The 21923-nt window shown below is 26.6% G+C and overlaps 1 protein-coding gene across 1 annotated transcript in view; it reads left to right on the top strand.

Annotated features, from left to right (window-relative positions):
• LOC112597416 (eye-specific diacylglycerol kinase-like) overlaps positions 1 to 21923 on the top strand; it is a 222069-nt gene that overhangs the window by 151987 nt on the left and 48159 nt on the right.

Raw genomic sequence — 21923 nt, 5'->3', positions numbered from 1 at the left:
ATAATTTAATCAGAAGAGTATCGGTACCTGATATATTTTGTATAGCATATTTACTTTTAATATAGTTAATATATACAAAGAAATTCATTTAAAAGTGAAGGCTTATTTTTTCCAAGACTATTTAAGTTTTTAGAAACTTTTTTTTACACCATTTTAATTCAAATTTTTTTTTTTTTTTAACTAATTTCGTTAGTTAATTTTTAAATTTTTTGAATAACAGAATACATAAATTTTGATTTAACATTTCTAATCCTAATATTTTTAGACGATTTTAATACACACAAAAATCGAATTATTTTTTCCCGGTAGTAAGTAATAAATAGTTAAGACTTAAAAGTATTTTAATGTTTGTCGAATAAACTAAATTGACATAGTGTGGTACACCAAAACTTTTGTTTAACTATTCTATTCATCATGTTAACTTAAAATACATATAACTAATTAACTACTTTTATAAAAGCGTCAATACTTTTCGGTTAAATAAGTGTTTACTTTTAAAAAAATCACTTTGTATTCCGTATACATGCGTTTGTTATACTCGTATTGGTAAAGAGAAAGTAATATTTTCTTGCCATATCTATGGTGAATATTTATTATTTAAACCGTTATCGGAATTATTAGCATATTTTATTTCCGATTCAAAGCATTCTATTCATTACCTTTTAAAACATTGTAATATGATGTGCAAACTGACATTTATGACCTACCATACTTATACATGGTATGATGATTAAAATTTTAGTATAAAACATTTGAATAATACGAACCTTTATAATATAATACTTAATAATTAGTTTTATTTGAATAAATTGTTTGTTTTTCAAAAGTGCATGGTAATTATAATTGCAAAAACCGCATTGAAATAGATATAAAAACAAAAAAAAATAATAATTTGAAATATTTACTTGCACGTTGTTTGAAAATCTTGCTAAAATGAACATTAACTAGTCGAACAAGAACATTATTTTTTCCAATCTTTGAGGTGCCGTCAAAAGTATAAAGTCTTAAGAAGATAAACTGACTAAAGTAAGAGAACCTATAATAAGATAAAAGTATAGAAATAATGGTCATTGATATATCAACGTTCATATTTTAAATAACTTTTGTTAAAGGAAACTATTTTCATGATAAAAAATAAATAAATATTATTTCCGAAAACACAATTTAACTTGACAGTCAAATTATCGTATGATTGAATTGCGTATATTAATCAATACTAAAATATATATTAAATTGCGTTATTAATATACAAATTAAAAATGATTGTATATTATGATCGAATAATCGGCTGGGATCAACTTTTTATGTACTAGAATATACAGTATATATAATAAGATTTTTAATAATTACTGGCAACTGTAACAAAACGCGTACTGACACATTTTGTAATGATGATTTATTGCTGAAAATAATTGATAATATTCATTATTATTTTTCTGGTGTAAAAAACTAGATTTATTATTTAATTATTTATTCTATAGGGTGTTTTTTTTAAATCTAAAGATGACTAGGAAAAAATAATGTTTTTTAGGTTTATTTTTATATAAATTCTTAAGGGAACAAAGTATAAAATTGCAGGAGATTTGTACGTATACGTATTCATAGTCACTATTCGTTTGAATATATTCGCTTTAAACTATTCAATATCTAAACAAATAGGCACATTTTTTTCTTTATTTAGTGTTTATTAGCTATATTAAATTTCAAATGTTTTCGTGTCTATTAGTTTGTTTTGTCATTTGGATTCAACGCCAATATAGGGAAGCATTTATCAAATATGCAGAATACGCTGTTAATTTATTTCAATAATTCATTAATTATGTTATTTTATCTGCTCGATCAACATTGGAATAATTTAATTTTGTTTTGACGGTATTGTGAATTGTTTTAGATACACCTCAATAATTATCACAATTGACTAAAAATTAAGACGGTATGCAGTGGTATACAATAGTTTAACAAAAATTAAACATTGTATGTTGTTGACCTTGGACGATACAGAAAATAGCATCTCGATATATAAAGCATAGATATGTGAACATATATAATATTATACAATACACGAGATTAACATAATATTTGTTATTGTATAATATTATGATGTATAGACGCGCATAAAACCTAAGGGTCGAATGATGACGATATTATATTATGCCAATCCATATACTGGTATTCCCTACAGACGACATCTGGAAGAAACAGTATTTTAACAATTTTATTTTGTTCATCGTAAAAATCTAATATCTTCAAATCCGTATACAAACTTTTTTTCTGCTTTATACGAGACAAACATAATATTATTATAATAAATCGAACACTTACACTGGCCAAAAAGTGAAATAAAACGGTAAAAAATCCACACGGCACATCTTATTTTTCGAATGAAATTTAAACACAATGTAAATGACATTAGATACAATTTTCTCTTGTATAAAGTTTAACGCAGAACTCACGAAGATTTTTGAGCATTAACTTCGATGTTGATCTAGTCATTTCCAGTTGCTTGTAATGCCTTAATATTCTTGAACGATTTTAAACTGAACGGTAGATCTTAATTTTGAAAACCAATTATACTTATAGAACAACAAACTAAATTTTTTTCATTAGTCATTATACGCAAATACTTTATAGTAAAGAAGACAATCATAACAATCAAGTTTACAGTTTTTTGTTAACTATTTTCCATACATCTATTTTTCTTTTAATTATCGACATATTTCAATTTGATGATAAATCTTGAGTATTATTAAAATCCTATTTTAAAGTTATAGTAACAGTAATATAGATAATACATATTAAAAGAAAACATCAAGTTTATATCAGTGGATATTTATTTCACTGCAAAATCGGTTTAAGCGTTGTCATACACTATGTATAATGATACAATTTCAGCATTTCCAGACAATATACATATTTTGAACACATCATTGTCAATTATAATAAAAATAGACTAGGTACGAAGAATTAAAAAAAAAAAAATAATTTGATTAAACATCAAATTACATTTATGTAATTATATATACTACAAAATATTACAAACACGTCTTATTTTTAAATAGTATTTTAATATTAATTTTAAACAACGTAAATCTCCTGTAGTATTCGAATTAAAATTTTACCTAAGAGTTGGATCTCTGTTTATCTATGTGCATATACGTATATTCGCATGTTAATAGGTTTATGTATATTCCTAAAATAGAAAATTTCAAAAAATGTTGGTTGAGATAAGCTATAAAGTGACTAATATTGACATTTATATAAAAGTTGTATTATTATATTGATAAGAATGTTATCCTTTATTATTGTATTGTATGTATAAAGATATGCACATCAATAGATGTTGAACTTGTTTTAGATTTTTTTTTTTTTTTTTTTTAATTCATTAACTGGACGTTAACAATTATTAAGTGATTATTGCATACGAATAAAAAAAAAAATGTATTACTAAACTTTTATTTTTTAAATAATGTTAATTTAATAATTTATTATTTATAGTTTTCATAAATATTTATTTATTTTTTGCCATTCCGTTTGTATTATAATTCATTATTTCTCATAAATTTACTTTAAACTTTGTATCATGATTTCGATCAAATCAATTTAACTCTTTTTGTATCATTGTTATACCTAAGTATTTATCTAATTTATCCAAATTTCACTCCCGCGTCTGTTATTTTATGTTTACTGCATACAAATAACCACCATAAATTTTGACGCATGAATTAAAGAAAAAAATATTTTATGTGCAAACATGTAATGCACGAAAGATAAATTAAAACTTTAGACAATTTTGAACTTTACATATATGTCTTACGGTGAAGGAATCGAAAAATAAAAATAAATAGGAAACAAAGGAAAACAAATGCCAATATAATGATTTTCGAAGAAACGCCGAAGGCAACAGTATATTAATTCAATCCATTGAACAAATTTAAAAACTCTAACTGTTGTCAGTTTATTTGTATTATACATTATTTTTTATAATACATTGTTGTCATCCGCTCCGTCGATACGTCGTTTTATCGTTGATTTTAATATAATAAATACTTTATAATAACATCGTAGTTGCAATATGATATTATGTAATGATAAAAGTTTGCAATCAACGGTATTAAATGCAATATTATAATATCATGCCTTTGCTGGAAAAGGGTTGACGGATTTGGGAAACCGCTGTCACACAATAAATTTCACACGCGCTCGGTGTATAAGTTTCAATCTATGGATATAACATTATGGACAGAAATTATTATGGTCCAATTTATCCAAGAACGTGTTGTGGTGACAATGTACATTACATCAACAAGTAACCACTAAAACTAAATATATATATTATATTATTAGGAATTTATTTAGCAGTTAAATTAATGGCACTATTTAAGGTTTAGTAGGTGGCCTATCTGGTTTTCGTTTTAGACTTTAGGAATTAATACAAATAATCCCTAGATGGGATTAAAAATTATTAAATCGGAATAGTGTTCTAAAAACCGATGATGACACGGCGATATCGCAACAAACAACAATCTGTCTTTATTATAAATGCTCGTTAGTAACTATATTTATAAAATTAAGTTATACCGTTCAGAGGGATTGACGGATTCGCAGAAGCATAACGCAGTAATTCCACACACCCGTGGAGTAGAATTTAAATCACAAACAATAAATATATGGACGCGTAGAATGGAGATAAATACGACAGTACATTCAACAACGATGTAGTATACGTTGAAAACTAACTTCAACGAGTAACAGAGACAACGAAATTTAATATTATATATTGTAAATACAAATTCGTTATTACTATATTACTATGGTTCAAACCATGTAAGTGTTATTAATCGACCACTCTATATAATTATACAATAATATACAACGGCTGTATATCATATTATATGATGTATAATTAATAGGTAATTACAATTTCCAGTCGCTAAAACCGTTATGAATACACATACCGTAGTGTTCGCGTAGATATTTAATATATGGTTTATGGCGTAAAACTACATAAAAGACGATACAGAAAACTCAGGTTTTTATGATACAGCTTTTACACTATTGTGACGAATAAGTGGTTAATTTTTTTTTAAATATTTATCAGACTTGAAATATTCGTAATTGTAGTTTTCTATTACCGTGAAAACTTTTAACGTCGCATACTATTCAAAAAAATTTTCTCTTCCACTTTAATATTAACACTCATAATTGTTTGTGTGTTTAGTTAAGTTTCTACAGTATAATTTTTTTAAATTGCAATCTAATTTCATCAAAGTTTGATTTTCAAACGCACATAAAAAACGAAAGCATTTTTGTACTAAACAATTATTTTTCATAATTTAAATTATAAAAACACATGGGGAACCTTATATTTAATTTTAAAGCTTTGGGTACTACAGTTAAGAACTATTATAAATTATTTTTCAATTATCTTGATGTTGTCAAATTTCGTCAAAGATTAAAAATCGAACGCTTTAAAAAAATATATATAATTAAATATGTATTATTGGTTAGAAAAAAAAACAAACCTAATAAAACTTGCCCTATTTCAATATGTGCGTGATTGCAAACCTATTTTCTATTAGCTATTGACTTTTTACTACTTGTAACATTTTAACAATGAAGAAGCATAAAAAACAATGTCCCCGAGTTTTCAATGAATTTAATTCCTCTGCATAAGTATCTACCTCCAGTGATTAGTAAAGCTGAATAAATTTGTTTTTTTCTTAAAAAAAAAAACGAAAACGATAATTTACAAGGTATGTCAATACCTATTAATATTCTTAAATGGTTTTGGCAGAAATATGTTAAATATAAAACTAAAGAAAAAATACGAAATAAAATCATAAATATTTGTGTTGCATAAACTCAATGTAAATTTGTGAAAATCAACTGATAGAATTTGAACAAAATAAATATTACTTTTAGCATTAATGATGTATCATTTGACTATAAATTATATTCATTGGCATAGTATATAAGTTATTTAGTCGCTAAAATGTAGTTGTACAATTGTAAATTTCGTATTGTTAACAAATATTTTATTATAATTAAAATTATTATAATAAATAATGTATAAATATATACATCATTACTATTTGAAAAATGTAATATTTTAATATATATATAATATATATAGTTATATTATTTTATTTTTTGATAGATTTAATAAGGTTTTTACTTATGTAATTAAATTGTTAGCTTATATAAATTTTATTATAAACATTCCAATATGTTAATGAACCAAAAAATAAATAAATAAATAAATAAATAAAAATATATCTTAATGATTTCGTGAGGTATTCTTTTTGTTATCGTTTAAAATCATTCTGTCGACTAATAATACAAGTTTAACAATTCACCAAAAATGTCGTTAAAGGCTTGACTAGTAACTCATTCAATTGTTGATATTTTAAGCAGCCAATGTTAGCAGCAAAATTTTTGTATTAAAAACGTAAACTTTAAAATAAAACCTGAGTTATAGAACGTATAAACTCTCAATTCTGATTATATTAATGGAATGTATTGATTTGTTAATACTATTAAAAAAATTTGTCAAAAGTAGGTATAAGTTATAGATTTTATGCCAGTTCAAACGATAAACTATAAAGTAAAAACAAGACCGACTGATATAGTTATATGTTAAACCTTTAACATGAATGTCCACTTAAAGAGGGCCACAATTGATCTGTTTCTCCGTCTATTTCCCGCACTTCAAATAACATGAGTCAACATTAAACTAAATAGACTGGCTATACAACGTTATATCCCACTATTTCGTTATCTTAACCAAAATACTAATACATTTAAAGTTAAAATATTTATTATAATTATATAAAGTTTTTATATTTTACTGAGGTGAACCAAGTCTTAATCCTTACAGTCTTAATATTATCATAAAATTAAATGATGATTCATTATTATTTAGATTTTACCTTCCATACATTTATAGTATAGTGAATCATCACATAATGTACATTGACACAATAAGTTAATTTTTTTTATGTTAAATATATCTTATTTTATTATTACATTTATGTATAATAAATGTAATATTAAAAACAGTGCCTAAGGGTAAAAAACAAAAAAAAAACTGGACTTCCAAATACTAAAATCGTTAGTACATTGCTGGGCTTGACTTAGTTAGACGAAAAAGGTTTACAACTGTTAATTTACATACATGTTTGGATTGGTGTATGCTTCATTCCACGCCACTAAACTTAGAACTTTCGTCATTGAAATCGGGATTAAATTATTGTAATCTAGCTTATGTATATATTGCTTATGCATGTATGCTAGTTACCTCGATGTTATTATAATATTTGATGATTGAATCGCTGTTTAAGAATTCTGGTCCGAAGTTTACTTAAAATGTTTTATGCATATTATATAATATTGTATTTCGTGGGTGATACGTCTCACATTTCATCGTCGAGTTTATTGTCCGTTTTATAATATTCGAATACAATATTATTGTGAACATGCGTTAAAGTGGCAGTTTAAAATAAAATGTTTTTATGTACTGCGAGTTTATTATGAGAATATGTTTTAACTTTTATTTGCTACTTTGGTGTAGCAGGTATTCATCGCCATATTTCCAGTAAAAGTAATATTTTTATGGTTTATTGATATTCAAAACCTTAAAACGATACGAGAAATGTGCAAAAAAATTTCAAGTAACCGTATGTATTTCAAAAATGTATTTAAAATGAAATCATTATTAAATGTATGTATTTGAAATATTTAATGTACAAGTTTATTTAATTATTATTTACTCAGAAATTTATCTTTTCTGGAATACTTTAAATTTTAATTTTTTTAAAAAGCCTGAAAATGTAATGGAAGGTTTCTCGTAAAGTGTTTTTATTAGAGGTAAAATTAAGTTAAGTCTAAATTCACAATATTTATTTATAAGTTAAAATTTTTAAAAATTGTATAATAAAATATAAAATAGTAATTATACATTCATTAAATGATTTTCGCAATATTAATATAATTCAAAACGAATAATTGTAGGAACTTAATTTAACTAAGATTCTTGTTTTATAAGCACAATTAACATTTTAAAATATTACTAATTTACTAATTGTGAACTATTTATATGCTAGTATTTTAAGTTTTTTATAAACAGTGATATAAAATATTAAACTTGGTCAATAACTCAATACATTGTTTGATGAATTTAACTTACAAAAAATGTCGAATATATTAACAACGACTTTTTATTTATCTGTTTAAAGACCAAATGCTTAACAAAGTTTGTCAAACTTACAAAAATTCGTTAAAAATGCAATTAGTTTTCGATTCATATAGCAAAGGCTCGAAGGTATAGTAAAAAGTTTACTAGTTTTTCATAAGTTGGTCTTATAGAATTTTAAATTATTGAAAATACATACACACATTTTTTATAGACATTACATTTAAAGTACTGATTTTTATGACATTGGAAAATTTATAAAAATATTCAATAATTTATCTAATTATTACTCACCTAATTACATATTTACTTAAAGTTACTCCTTTAAACGATGTAGATAATTTTATGATTGTACAAAAATACTTATATATTGTGATCATTATTATAATATATACATGTTTAATTATTCATAAAATGATATAAATACTCGTATTATTTGAAAAATGATGTAATTATAGTTTTAAAAAAAAACGTATAATTATTTCAGCACATAAATGAGCCCTCCTTATTAATCTCGAGTACTTGCCTAGGTTAGTAGTTGGAAATTTTACTTTCTGTCACAAATGTTGATGTTATGATATTAGCGTATAAATCATAGTTTTATTAGTACATATCAATTTTTATATGATTAATTTCTTTGTTTGTTTAATTGTATAATTATTATGATTATTCTCAATTGCATAATACCCATATAACATCGATAAAGAAAAAATATATAACACATTTAGTTAATTTTATTTGTCTGTTTTTTTTATTATATACTTTGTAAACCTACGTATATTGTTATGCATACATCGACAGATATCATATTTACACGTATTCGCACGTCTAAGGTGATAACTGAAACTGACGTAGCTACAAAAGAAAAACAAAAAGTATTTGCGTACCTACGTAATATTATTAACATGTATAATATAACATGTACATACATTAGCATGTACCTACCTGGGAAACCGAAAACTTTTCCACGAATAAATTATTATTGTACACGTTCGACAGACTGCGCCGTGGCTGGATGATTTATGACCATCGGTGAATATCCGAGAGCATAATAAATCGCGTATAACTAAATAATTAAACACTAATAACATCATAGTATATATACCTCCATGCCCGACTTGACGCAGTATGAACGATCCCGCGCAGAACTCATAACGATATACAATAATATTATGTTACGCGTGGTTGTCGTCATAGCTGTGGCGAATTTATGTAGGGAGGACCGAGGCACAGATAGGCGCACTTCTAGAGGTGCAAAATATTTAGTTGAAATTAGTTTTAAGATATTTTTAATCAAAAATAAAAAAAATAATCAAGCATTAGTTGATATTGTAACTTCGTAATATTATTTTAGTTTTGAAAAATGTAATGAACCGTATATTTTATATTGCAGATGTATTAACTTATTGAATCTGTTATTGGTGAACAGTTACAGTTTGTCATAATTTTAATACATTTATTAGAATATATTATATTTCAAATTTTCGTCGTGATCAAATAGTGTTTCTACAGTATCCAGAAAATGGATTAACAAAATGTGATTTTAATGAAAATTAAACAACTTATAAATGCAAAAAGAATGAAAAATCGAAATTATGTATGATATGCAGGTTAACGAAACAAAAATCGTTATTTTATACGTAACATCGTAACATGGATACTTCGAATTCAAGTCAATACATAGTATGTATTTTGAGAATTGAAGACTTACTACTTTTATAGATAATTAGTATAACACATTACGGTGATACAAAAATAACAACTAAGTATTGATATTTCGTTCTAAAATTTTAAAAGATCATTAAAACATCAAAAGTCTACAAATCGGCTAAACACTTTATACTTGACATACAAAAATTATTTACGTAAACCATTTATAAATTTGCTATATCGTATATACTCTCTTTCATTTTATTTTGAATTTTCACACATGAATAAATAATTCATAATGACATATATCTACGTAGTATAAATGCTCATTTAGTTTCTCTATTCACTGATTAAAAGCTCACATGAGTTCCGTCAGCTAACTGCAGTGAAATATAATATTAGACGTTTCAGCGCTGTGTTTGAGAAAAATCGAACGTTGGTCGCATATAACTTAAAATCATTACACAGACACTCCATATTATGCTTTGGATTACATTTTTGGAAGAAAGTAAAATAAAAAAAATCTCAATATATAAGCTACACAACAAGGTTCAGTTATTCCAACATATACAAATGTCAATAATATACAATTATGCTGATTATTATAAATGATTAATATTTGTTTTGTTACATCCACAATGCGTACAAAAACATAAATACAGTTAGAAAAAAAAAATAATATAATATACGAAGTGTAATCAAATGTATCTACCATTTGGTATCGGTAAATAAAAAACTGGGAGTTTCTCTATTTCATTTCAAACTTCATAAATAATATTTCATAATTATTGACATCTTTAATGAAGCTAACCTTATACATAAATCAAGTCTAATCTTTTCACAATTAACGTTATTTAATTATGAATTGATAATATTTTTCCAGAGTGGGCGTCAAGTCTTAAGACTTGTCTTTTCGCCTACTCAACGGTCGATCGTATTACGTACCGATAGGCGATAATACTGCAAAACACCATCCCAAAGAATCATAATAACAATGACGTAAATAAAACTTATTCGTTTAAATGAATCGTCCAATACTCATAAACATGGCGCATCGGCAAAATCCGAAAAAAAAAACGATTCGTTGGCGCCAAACACCATTCCGCTGCCACCATTACAACTACTGTAGGGGTCACAACACCCCGATCCTCGCCAACACGTCCGCTCTTATAATACGAAAAAAACTCGTACAATATTATAATAATTAAGCGTAGGTAACGTTTCGTGACTAATTCAATATCAATGTTAAATTCATACAGAAATAGGAGACCGACCGTAATTAATTTAAGACCTTTAAAGTCCTAAACTTTTTTTTTCAACCGACAATTTTTCTCATGCATTCATTAAAAACAACTCTTTAAATTTGCTTGTATATCAAGGCTTATTTTTAAGCATTATATATGTGGCTATACGTTAAAAATTACGGTGCTTAAAACTGTATATATATATATATTGATAATTTGCCTTTACTCGAACAAGTGGGTTAAAACCGAAATCACTGTTGTTACTTATTAATTGTTACGTTATCGGTCGTCAGTGTTTTATTTATTTATTTATTTATTAATAATAACCATCCGTGATTTCTATGGCCATTGGATGTGATGGAGCATATTATGTAGTTTATGACAAAAAGACTACAGATAGTTTATAAGGTAAATAACACATTTCTTTTTTTTGAGTCTATAAATTATAGGTTGTATACGTCAAAATAACAAATGTTAAACAGATAATATCTGTTAGATTACCTTTGCATAGTATATGCAAAAGAGGGTTTGTAAGTATGCAATATTAGGTTGATAAGATGTATAGTCTATAGAAATTGGCTGAGCTTGATGATATTGGCCGGATCTCCGCTAGATGGTCGAGGATTTGTAATTTTCTTTTCTTTGTGCTATATGCTCTGCATTCACTTAAAATGTGTTTGACCTTGAGGAGTAACCCACAACGTAGACGGGTTAGGTTAAGGGTCTTTTTTTTCAACAAAAATATGGTCGTCAGTACTATTACTATCACTGATTCTATACTTATAGTTATTATATATTGTGTTTCGATAAAAATTTTCATCCGATCACATTATTACTATAAATGATTATAACGATATATATTATAATATTATATTATGAATATTATACTATCTCATCATTGCGGTGAAATTTACCGGAACGATTATAACCTTAAATAATATTATAATGTTATTGCCGCCATGATAAGTTAACTCCATTACCTCACTCCTATATTATTTCATGATTAAGGCGATAAACGATAAAAAAGTACATCGACAAAAAACACTGAAAAATTAATACACTTCGGTCGAAAAAATCCCATGGTAATAAATATTTACGCAAATGACATTTAGAATATTTTATGATAATATTATGTCGATACAAAATTTTACAAATACAATATTTCACTATGCGTATGTACAAATAACCGTTATATGATAATTTGTCATCACTCTTACTTGAAAGTACAATCTCCATTTTTACAAATAATTAAATAATATTAAATATCAATAAAATGTAAATAAATATTTTAAAAGTAAAAAAAAAAATACGAAAAACACAAATTTTAATAACTTCAGGTGTCGATAAAAATTTTATTCAAGGTAATTTTACTTAACCTAACGTACTAATAAATTAATAATCTGCCTAATAAATAATATACCTTTAAATAAATACTATTTTATTGTTCGACTAAATACCAATAAGACATTGGCTGATTTAAGCAGGGTTATAGTTAACTTAATATATACTTTTTTATACTAGGCGGAGTGTTATATATTTATCTATAAATATATTGTTGTATAGATTCAAAAATAAATAAAAATGAAAGTTACAATTAATAAAATTAATCTTAATTTTTTTCAAATTGCTTTAAACTATAATATCTCTAAAATCAAAAATGTAAACAACTAGGGATCTTTTCTTGATATTTATTTTTTTCGTCTACCGTATAGATTATTGATAATAAACACCCTGACTAAAACTGATTACTTTATCATTGTTTTTCCATAAAATATTTTAGTTGTTTGTTAAAGAGCACTGCATAATGAAACAGACGCATTTTTGTCTTTTGAACATGTTTGTGCTATCCTTTGGGTGCAGGATACAATTTTTTTCGAAAACGTATATTTTTCTCAGGGAAAAAAATAGAATATTATTATACTCTCGTAAACAAGCGAGATACGCACCGCATTGTAAATACCGTTACTGTATCAAACGAGAAACACAATATTATACCTACGCGTTTTACTCTTTATTCTCTGCACAAGTCACGCATCAAAAATAACTATGAAATATCACCCACGAACAATGCCTCGCGTGTTACAACAAGTGGGTAGTTATGTATAAAGGTAACAATATATTACCATTATAGTTAGTGGCGTTAAGCGAAACATCTACACACGAATGCAATATATTTTCTATGTAGGTACCTACCAGTTTATTTAATCAACTCGTGGAAATCGTTACACAACAATCGAAAACTTAAAAATTAATATTATACTATTTTTCATCGCAAAAACCACTCGATCTAAAATCCGTTAAACCACCATATTGAATGGAAATGGCTGGTCGCCACTGCAGTTACGTCTTGTTTATATTTATTATATTGCACTTCGGTGATATGATGAATCTTTATGCCGCGTAAAAAAAAAAAAATCAATAATATTGAATGAAGCTATTAATGTATTTTTTTTTTTAACTATAAATATATTTTTAAGTGTAATAAGATAATTAAATTATTTTTAAATAGCGTGTTTACTTCGAAAAACCACCACCAGTTATTATTTAAGATTATTATTTCAATTTGATATAAATACGATGAATAATAATGTACAAACAAACGAAAGTTCAAATATTTTCATGACGCTATTTGTTCAAAATTATAAAAATAAACACTGAACTATATGTCATCATGTTCCGTACTATTGTATACATTTGAAATTAAATATTTTGAATAAATTATAAATAGTATAGCTTTAATATATTCTATATTTACCTTACAATTTTAAGATTTGTATACTGTTGCAAGACAAATATTTATTCGTTTTCTGATTTATAAATGAATTATAAACTTAATTTTTTTTTTTTTTTTTATTTTATAACATTACTTTTAAAATTTTATAATTTTAATTTAAATTTAATTATACAAATATATGCATGTCGTCGTTTTCACGTTTCATACCCGTCATTATGTGTCGTTATAAAATGGGCCTAAAAAAAATTAAATAATAGGTATTACTTATTACCTACCTACCAATGAATAACATTATAGATATGATGTCTATTGTCAAGTTTTAAATTTAATCTAACTATAATTTATGTTTATTTCTTATCAGTTTATATATAAAATGTATTAAAACATTTTTATTTTGATTTAAATTGTGGTTTTTAATATATTTTTTTTTCAATTTACATTTGGAGTATTTATTTATTTTTTTTTACTATGAACTTTGATATAAGATTTGTCTTTTTAAAAGATTTTTAACAATTTTTTCGATATTAAAAGTCGATTTAAAATCCTGACTATATGAAAAATATACTTTTCATATTTTATTTTTACGGCATCCAGTAAATATATTATGCATTGAAGGTATTTTTATCACCTCTGTGACTTATAATTTTGTCAAATAAATATTTATAGAAAATAATCACAGTAAGTAATTGATTTATTATTATTATTCGAAAAACATTTTTATTTAGTAATTCTTTCTTCCTCCCCGTCATTCACGTAAATTTAAAAAGTTGACCACATATCAACGAATCATAAAACGTATTTGGACACCTACCGTGTCATTTACTTATACAATGTGACATGTACTATACGATGGACTCATCTTCCATCTAATAAGACTTAGTATGTGTTATTTTTGTTTCTTGTAATGTATTGAAAGTATATGGTATATATATATATAGTATGCGTATGTGACTGTTATATTGAAAAAGTTGTATTTGCGTCTGACTGACATGTCTGCAGATGTCGCGTTTATCATTTTATTTCAAAATGTATAAACATGTCTCCGACCGAATAAAAATCGTGAGTAGAATGACTAGTTCATTATAGATCTGGCAATGTTAATAATGGTTTAATTCTTATATCCGAAATCAGCAGTAAATCAAACTATTTTCTGATGTAGGACCGCATGCAGGTATCCAATTGTAATAACAAGACTTTCAATCAAATAAATAAAAACATTGGTGGTTTTTTTTATTTTTCGGTAATTTTTGTGCTCGTTACAATCGGAAAATTATCTATTGATGTATATCTATCCGATCTTGCCAACGTCATAATATTATTATACGGTCTTCAAAACAATATTATTTAGGTACATAAACATACTATAAGTGTCTTTAACGTCCCGTTTACCGTCACAAAATGAAACTTGATTTAATATGCAAATGGCTGGCCGTCTTACAAATTCACGATAATGCGTCTTGTGCGAGTGAAACGAATCAAAAGTTTTTAGATTTAAAAAAACGAACGGAAATATCGTCCATTTATGTTGCAGGTAATACCTGTGACGGACCCCACAAACTCGTTAAATTATATACGACTATATTATGTTTATGTACTTCCAAACATCTACTGAATATGTAGAACCTATTGGCAATAGTAATACTTACCAATCACAGAACAGATGGATATAATCAAATAAAACAAATTATAGGCGTTCAGTCGCATCTTCTTCACACCTGATTTGTGCCATAATTTCCACTCTCCGATTTTGATTGGTCGATTGGTTTTTCCCAATAATAGAACACATGATTTAATATCATACGAATTATATCATATATGTATTGTAATCATGTATATATTAGAAATAAATAAATATTTATACATATTTTTTTTTTAAATAAATATTAATATTATTTTATAGCCCTCGTGTTACTGGTCTTTTTTCTTGAATTTAATCTATTAATATTTAGGTGTTCTAGTAAATTTTCAACTCCGGATAATTGTCGGTCAATTTTTTTTTAATTTTCTACGGTAATTTAAAACCAACATTTTTTCTTAAAATATTTTCCAATTTCAAATAAACGTTTCGTTCGCATGTCCAATTAGTAAATTTAAATGCAGAAATGGCATTTGCAGTGATGTCAGTCGAGTAAGCAATTAATTTAGCATATAACATAACATGTTCTTGTTTTAAAATGCATATATGATAGACTCGTGAGTACAGTTTAAACTTTCGCGTCTATCCAGTGTAAACGTTAGATATTATATGATATTAGCTGTAATATTATATCAATTTTAATAATATTTATTATTACATTTATTATGTATGATACTTTCAAAACAATTATTTATTATTTAATGAAAGATTTGATGCTTTTATAGAAAATACCTCTGAAATATACTCATATTATAAAATTTAAATCCATAAAGTCCGGAATCCTGGTTAGATATATAGTACGTGTGCATGATATAATAAATGAAGAATATCTGTGATACACATGTAATGAAAAAATAGTTGAACGTATCAAAAAAGCTTTGTAAATCTTTATTATTATTTTGTCGCGGTAAAATACCCAACCATCGGTGCGGTCAGTAACTATTTCGGACGATTTTTTTAAATCATCCGTTTATATGGATGAGATTGCACTATATAAGTTATAATAATATTTCAAATTCGATCGCAATAAAGTGGTATTTGTAGATGTGCTGTGCCTGTAATCCCTTGTATCTATGTACGTAATAATGTAGTTCCTTCACGTTATAATTATATAGACAAAGTTCACAACATTAAATTCACGGAAAATATATTATTATTTTTTTTTTTTTTTATATATACAAAACAGTTAACAGTTATACTTTTGAATATCTAAGAATCTTGTTCCATCAAACGTTACTCTAAATGTATTTTTATTTATACTTTAAATTCTCAGAGATGAACTTGAAATACTTATTAATTTAAATTCAAAATATTTATTTAAAAGCTAAATTTATGATTTTTAATTTTTATAATATTATAAGTTCACATTGATTAGTTATGAAATCAAATATATATTGTATGACAGCGATCTTATGTATTATGTAATAAATACTTTTAAATAACGGATTAATATTAAAATAAAAACTGAATTTGACAATAATTTTTCATTAAAAATAAAAATAATAAATCTAGTATACTTTTTAAATAAATTGTGCTATGTTTTCAGGTAGATAAGATAATAAATCAACTAAAATAAAAATAAGAAAAACCACAATACACATGTATAAAAATAAACTACAAGTCAAAAAATAGTTTTTTTTTTTTTTTTTTAATTGTTTGACATATATTAAATATAAATATAATTTTTCATATTTTAAATTATTAATTGATAATAATAATAATACTATATTTAACTGATAATATATTATTACTATACATTTTTGTTTCTATATTACCATCAAAATAAAATAATAAAATCATTTCTATACACATTAATATCAAATATATTTTTTCTTCTGAGAGAATAAAATTTTTCAAGTGGTTTTTATAATAAGACACTACAAATGTTTAAAATAATACGATTTATCAAAAAGAAAATTCAATGGATTTACTTGAAAAAAATGTCATTAAAAAAAAAAACGTAACTGAGAAATTATCCGCGTTGGCATACTTTCGACTATTATATTTATGAACATAATAATATATTATTAGCGGTATTAATAAAAATGCATATAGTTTTGTTAAATATCAACTAGTTAATATTAATTTTTACTATTTTATTCTAGGAATTTATGATCATTTAAATCGATTGAATAATTTAGACGCAATGTTCTAAACTATTTATCAATTAGTCATTGTCCATAATTCCTAATCGTTATTCCAACTCGAGTGTTACCATATAAATTAAAACAAAAAAAAATTATCGATCAGTCCATTGCTATAATTATCTACATTTTTTTTTAAATCAAAATACCATAATATTGTTTATTATTTAAAATATTTTTGTATTGTATCCAGGCAATTCATAAAAAAATAATATTCATAAAAAGACTTATTGGTAAATCCATTATAATTAGTCATCTAAAATTCCGTTGTTTAAATATTATTTGTTTTTGATTTGTTGTAAAATTCCTCGTTTACTATTCAAATTTTTAATCGATAATATAGCAATAACATAAAATCGCGATTTTCTTCTAATTAATAAGTATACAATTCCTTATATCACTATTTCTGCTATCATATTATAATTATTATAACATTAGATAGTGATAATAACAATGCACAGCAATGTAATGCTCGTGATATTATGTGGCGTAATAAGGGGTGGAGGACTACAACCCCGTGGCGGTTGTGCAACGACCTACGTATCGTCGCTGTACAAACATTTAATTATGCGACAAGTTTAACGAACGAAAGGGGGATGAGATGCTATTCAAAGCGCGTAACAACCATTATTATTATTATTATTAAGGCCGCGGCGTCGGTATTTTCTTGGCAGTGCGTGATACCTGTATGCAAGAGATGAGGCGTACCCCATGGCACATACATTTTTACCATAGCCAACGTACTTTATATATGATATACGTAAATTACATTTTTATAATGTTATACAGTCGTCGTATTAGCATGCGTAGACATAATTTAACGATCGCCAGGGCGGCGCCTTACACTATATATTACACCCGTCTGATGTGTGTAACCAGCTAAATTCATTAAAACTTACCTACACCGGTGTGTGTATACGTGACATAGTATTATAATACCATGTGTGTGGGTTTGTGTGCATCGACTATAAATGCATTTAGCCGCTGTGGTCCGATGGCGTGGGGTGTGCGGTTTAACGGCCATCAATATTGATTAATTCCGTACCTCGTATACGGCTCTGCGAACTCATACCACCTCCACCGTGGGTTTGAGTCGCGCGAGAGATTCTACGCCGCCACGCAAGTCGATCCTCGTCGTTCCCCAACGGACGAAAACCTATTGCGGATTCTGTGACGAGAATTTCCGCCCGAGTTCATGACTTATCATCGTCAAGTGCATACGATCGTACAAAATTATTAATAATAATATTGAAGACAATAGCCGGTTGATTGTCATGATGGAAATTACTTAAATTAGTGATAATCATTATTTCATCTTTTTTTTTTTTATATATATATACACATTATAAGAAAATTATAATATGTTGGATGAAGGCAATGATGGATTAAGGGGGGAGGGGCAGTGAGGTCGCCTGTCCATGAATACAAATTTTAAAAGTGCGTACAATTTAACAGTTCCTACATAATAATTATTATGTGTGTTTATCATAAATAAATTACTATTTATATTTATATATTAAAAGCCGGAAGACACTTGTACCGGCACACTAAAGGTCTGAATTCGGCCTTGGTCGAGAAGACATTATATTTCGTGACCGGAAGTATTGATTAATATCTACAGATTTATTAAATTTTATAGTTTTACAAATTTTAAACAGTGAACTAATAAATATAATTTATGAATGGCTATTGAAAACGTAAAGTCGTTACATCAGCGTTGTTAATAATTTGGTAATAAATAATACCGTTTATTAAAAAATATGGTTCTTAAAACTGACAACGTTTATAAAACAATGTCAAATAAACAATGAGTTTTGATTAAACATTACGTTTATAGTGAATCTTTTTTTTTAACATTTATTTGATTATATACAATTTGTAAAGGTATTTATTATGAGCATATGTGCGAAAATCGAAAAATAGTACTAATAATATAATATAATATAATATACAACTATAAGGACTTGGAGACGTGAGGAGAGAAGTTACCTAGCGGTAATACTCAGATACGAACAATGAAGTGATTGGTCTATATTATATATTATGTAAATTGTACGTGTATATATAATATATATACACGTACAATTTACATAACTATTTATTTATAACTAAGTGTTATATATTATATAACACTTAGTTATATAAATTTTACTGATTTAATTTAAAAATCCAAGTCGCTTTTTGAGCCTTCTTGATGAATTTTCAAGGATGTTAGCTGAGTTAAGTTTAGAAATCAATGGATTGGGATGGTTTGCTAGATAGCAGCGGCGGAAGCACTTATAGTAGGATGAGGTTGCTGAGGTCACTTTGATGACGGTCGGTACATCAAGATCTGAGTTCAACGTATGATTTGTTACATCATATCTAAGTACAATTGTTAGCTGACAATAAGTGAGTTAACATTTGAGGTAAAAATTACATTGTCATTGGAAAATGCAGCCACTAAGGTGTGTGAAGAAGTTGGTTGATCGATCACGTATATGTTGTATATAATGGGGAACGATATAGCGCCTTGAGGTACAACCGCTCGAATGGCCCTAGATTTGAAAATTCATTGCCAACTTTAGTTACAAAATGGTGATTTTCAAGCTAGGATTTGAATAATAAGAAGTATGGTAGTAGAAGAAGTTTTTTTTATTTAAATACGAGTCCGGTGTGCCGGACTCTGTCGAAGGCTTGAGCGACATTAAGAAGAACTGCAGAACAGTAGTAGTTATTTTCAAAAGAATAAACAATAGCGTCAGTTAGACGATGAATTTGGTGAATAGTAGAGTGCTTATTACAAATGCCGAATTGGGAAAGAAAGATTACTTATTTATCATTAATGAATTTCAATAAGCGTTTAATAGTTAATTTTTCGCAAAGTTTACCAAAAAAAGGGAGAAAGCTTGTTGGTGATTTGAGGATGGAAAGTCTAGGGGTTTGCCAGATTTCGGAAATAAAAGGATTACTGCCATTTTATATTGAAGAGGAAAGTATGATAGTCTAAGCATGGAATTAATTAATGATATGGGTTAGGGGAATAATTACTTTCTTTGGAAGTTGTCGGGCGACTTCAGCAGTGATAAGATCCAATCCGGGTGATTTTTTTAGAGGAAAAGATTTTATCCAGTGTTGGATTTCACCTGAAGAGAACGGTTTGGGAGCAAGATAAATTTGTAGAACAGAGAAAAAAGAGTTTTCAATGTATTTGGCAAAAATATTATTATCAGTGTCATTGTGGGGTTAAAAAATATTTTCTAGATGTGAGTAGAAAGTGTCTGCTTGCTCTTGATCCATTTTACACCAATTACTTATGTTATTTTTTAGGGGTGATTGGGTATTTTTCTGTCTAAGGCAGCTACGGGTAGCTCTTTAGAGCGAACCATTTTTCGCTATGAGTGTATAGTGGTTCAATTATAGAAATAATGATTTCTAAGTTTATTTAGTATGCGCTTGAGATATGACGAAAGATTGTTGAGGGCTTTTTTGTCAGATGGAAGTCTAGATCATTGCTAATATGCTCTAACGCGGCATTTTTGTGTTATTAGTTGCGAACTTGTGTGGGTATTGAGAGTGAATATGCGTATATATTTTGAGGTGTAGTCGAGTTCCAAACGGGTGTTTGGATTAATTCGGTTAAATTTTGGACGGCGTTTTCGATATCGTTTAATTATATTAATTTAGTGCAAAAGCTTATTTTTTGATTTTATATTTCATGAAACTTGGTGCAGTTTATATAATTAAAGTTGGTAGGGGTTTTTGTCACAAAAATTTCTAAGATGTCTGGCCGTTTACTAGTGGAAGTTGGCCAGTAGGCCGAATTTTAGAGGGTTAAGGACGATAATAAAATTGTTGTCAATAGTTAATCTAATAATTTAAAAATGAAAATTTCGTTTTCGATGAACAATAAAAATGTGAATTGATAATTTAAATAATACGGTTTTTAAACTCCATTCGTTGTATTATAGGTATAGAAAAAAATTTAAAAAAAATAATTCATTTATAACCATAATCGTATAATTTACAGAAAGTCCCAATATAATTTGTTAAAATAAGAGGGAGAATGCATTGAAAAAATATTGCCCAAACGCAATTTTCAATGTAATTTTATAAAAAAGATCGCTCGAGGACATCACAATATTTTAAAATCCATCCTAACACAATATGCTTTATTTCTCAAACGCAATGCTATTGCAAACTTGCTCAGATGCAAACCACTTCAACTGCAGTTATGTAGTAGGCATTATCATTTCAAAGAATTGACTATGGCGACTGATTAATGTTACGTTTCAACTACCTTAAACACAGACCATATTTTTCTCATACCAGCCGAGGTGTGACA

The sequence above is a fragment of the Melanaphis sacchari genome, unplaced genomic scaffold (assembly GCF_002803265.2).
Source record: "Melanaphis sacchari strain LSU unplaced genomic scaffold, SCAv2.0 Contig40_pilon_pilon, whole genome shotgun sequence".
Classification (NCBI taxonomy): Eukaryota; Metazoa; Arthropoda; class Insecta; order Hemiptera; family Aphididae; genus Melanaphis; species Melanaphis sacchari.
This window is presented reverse-complemented; position numbering and strand designations above follow the sequence as displayed.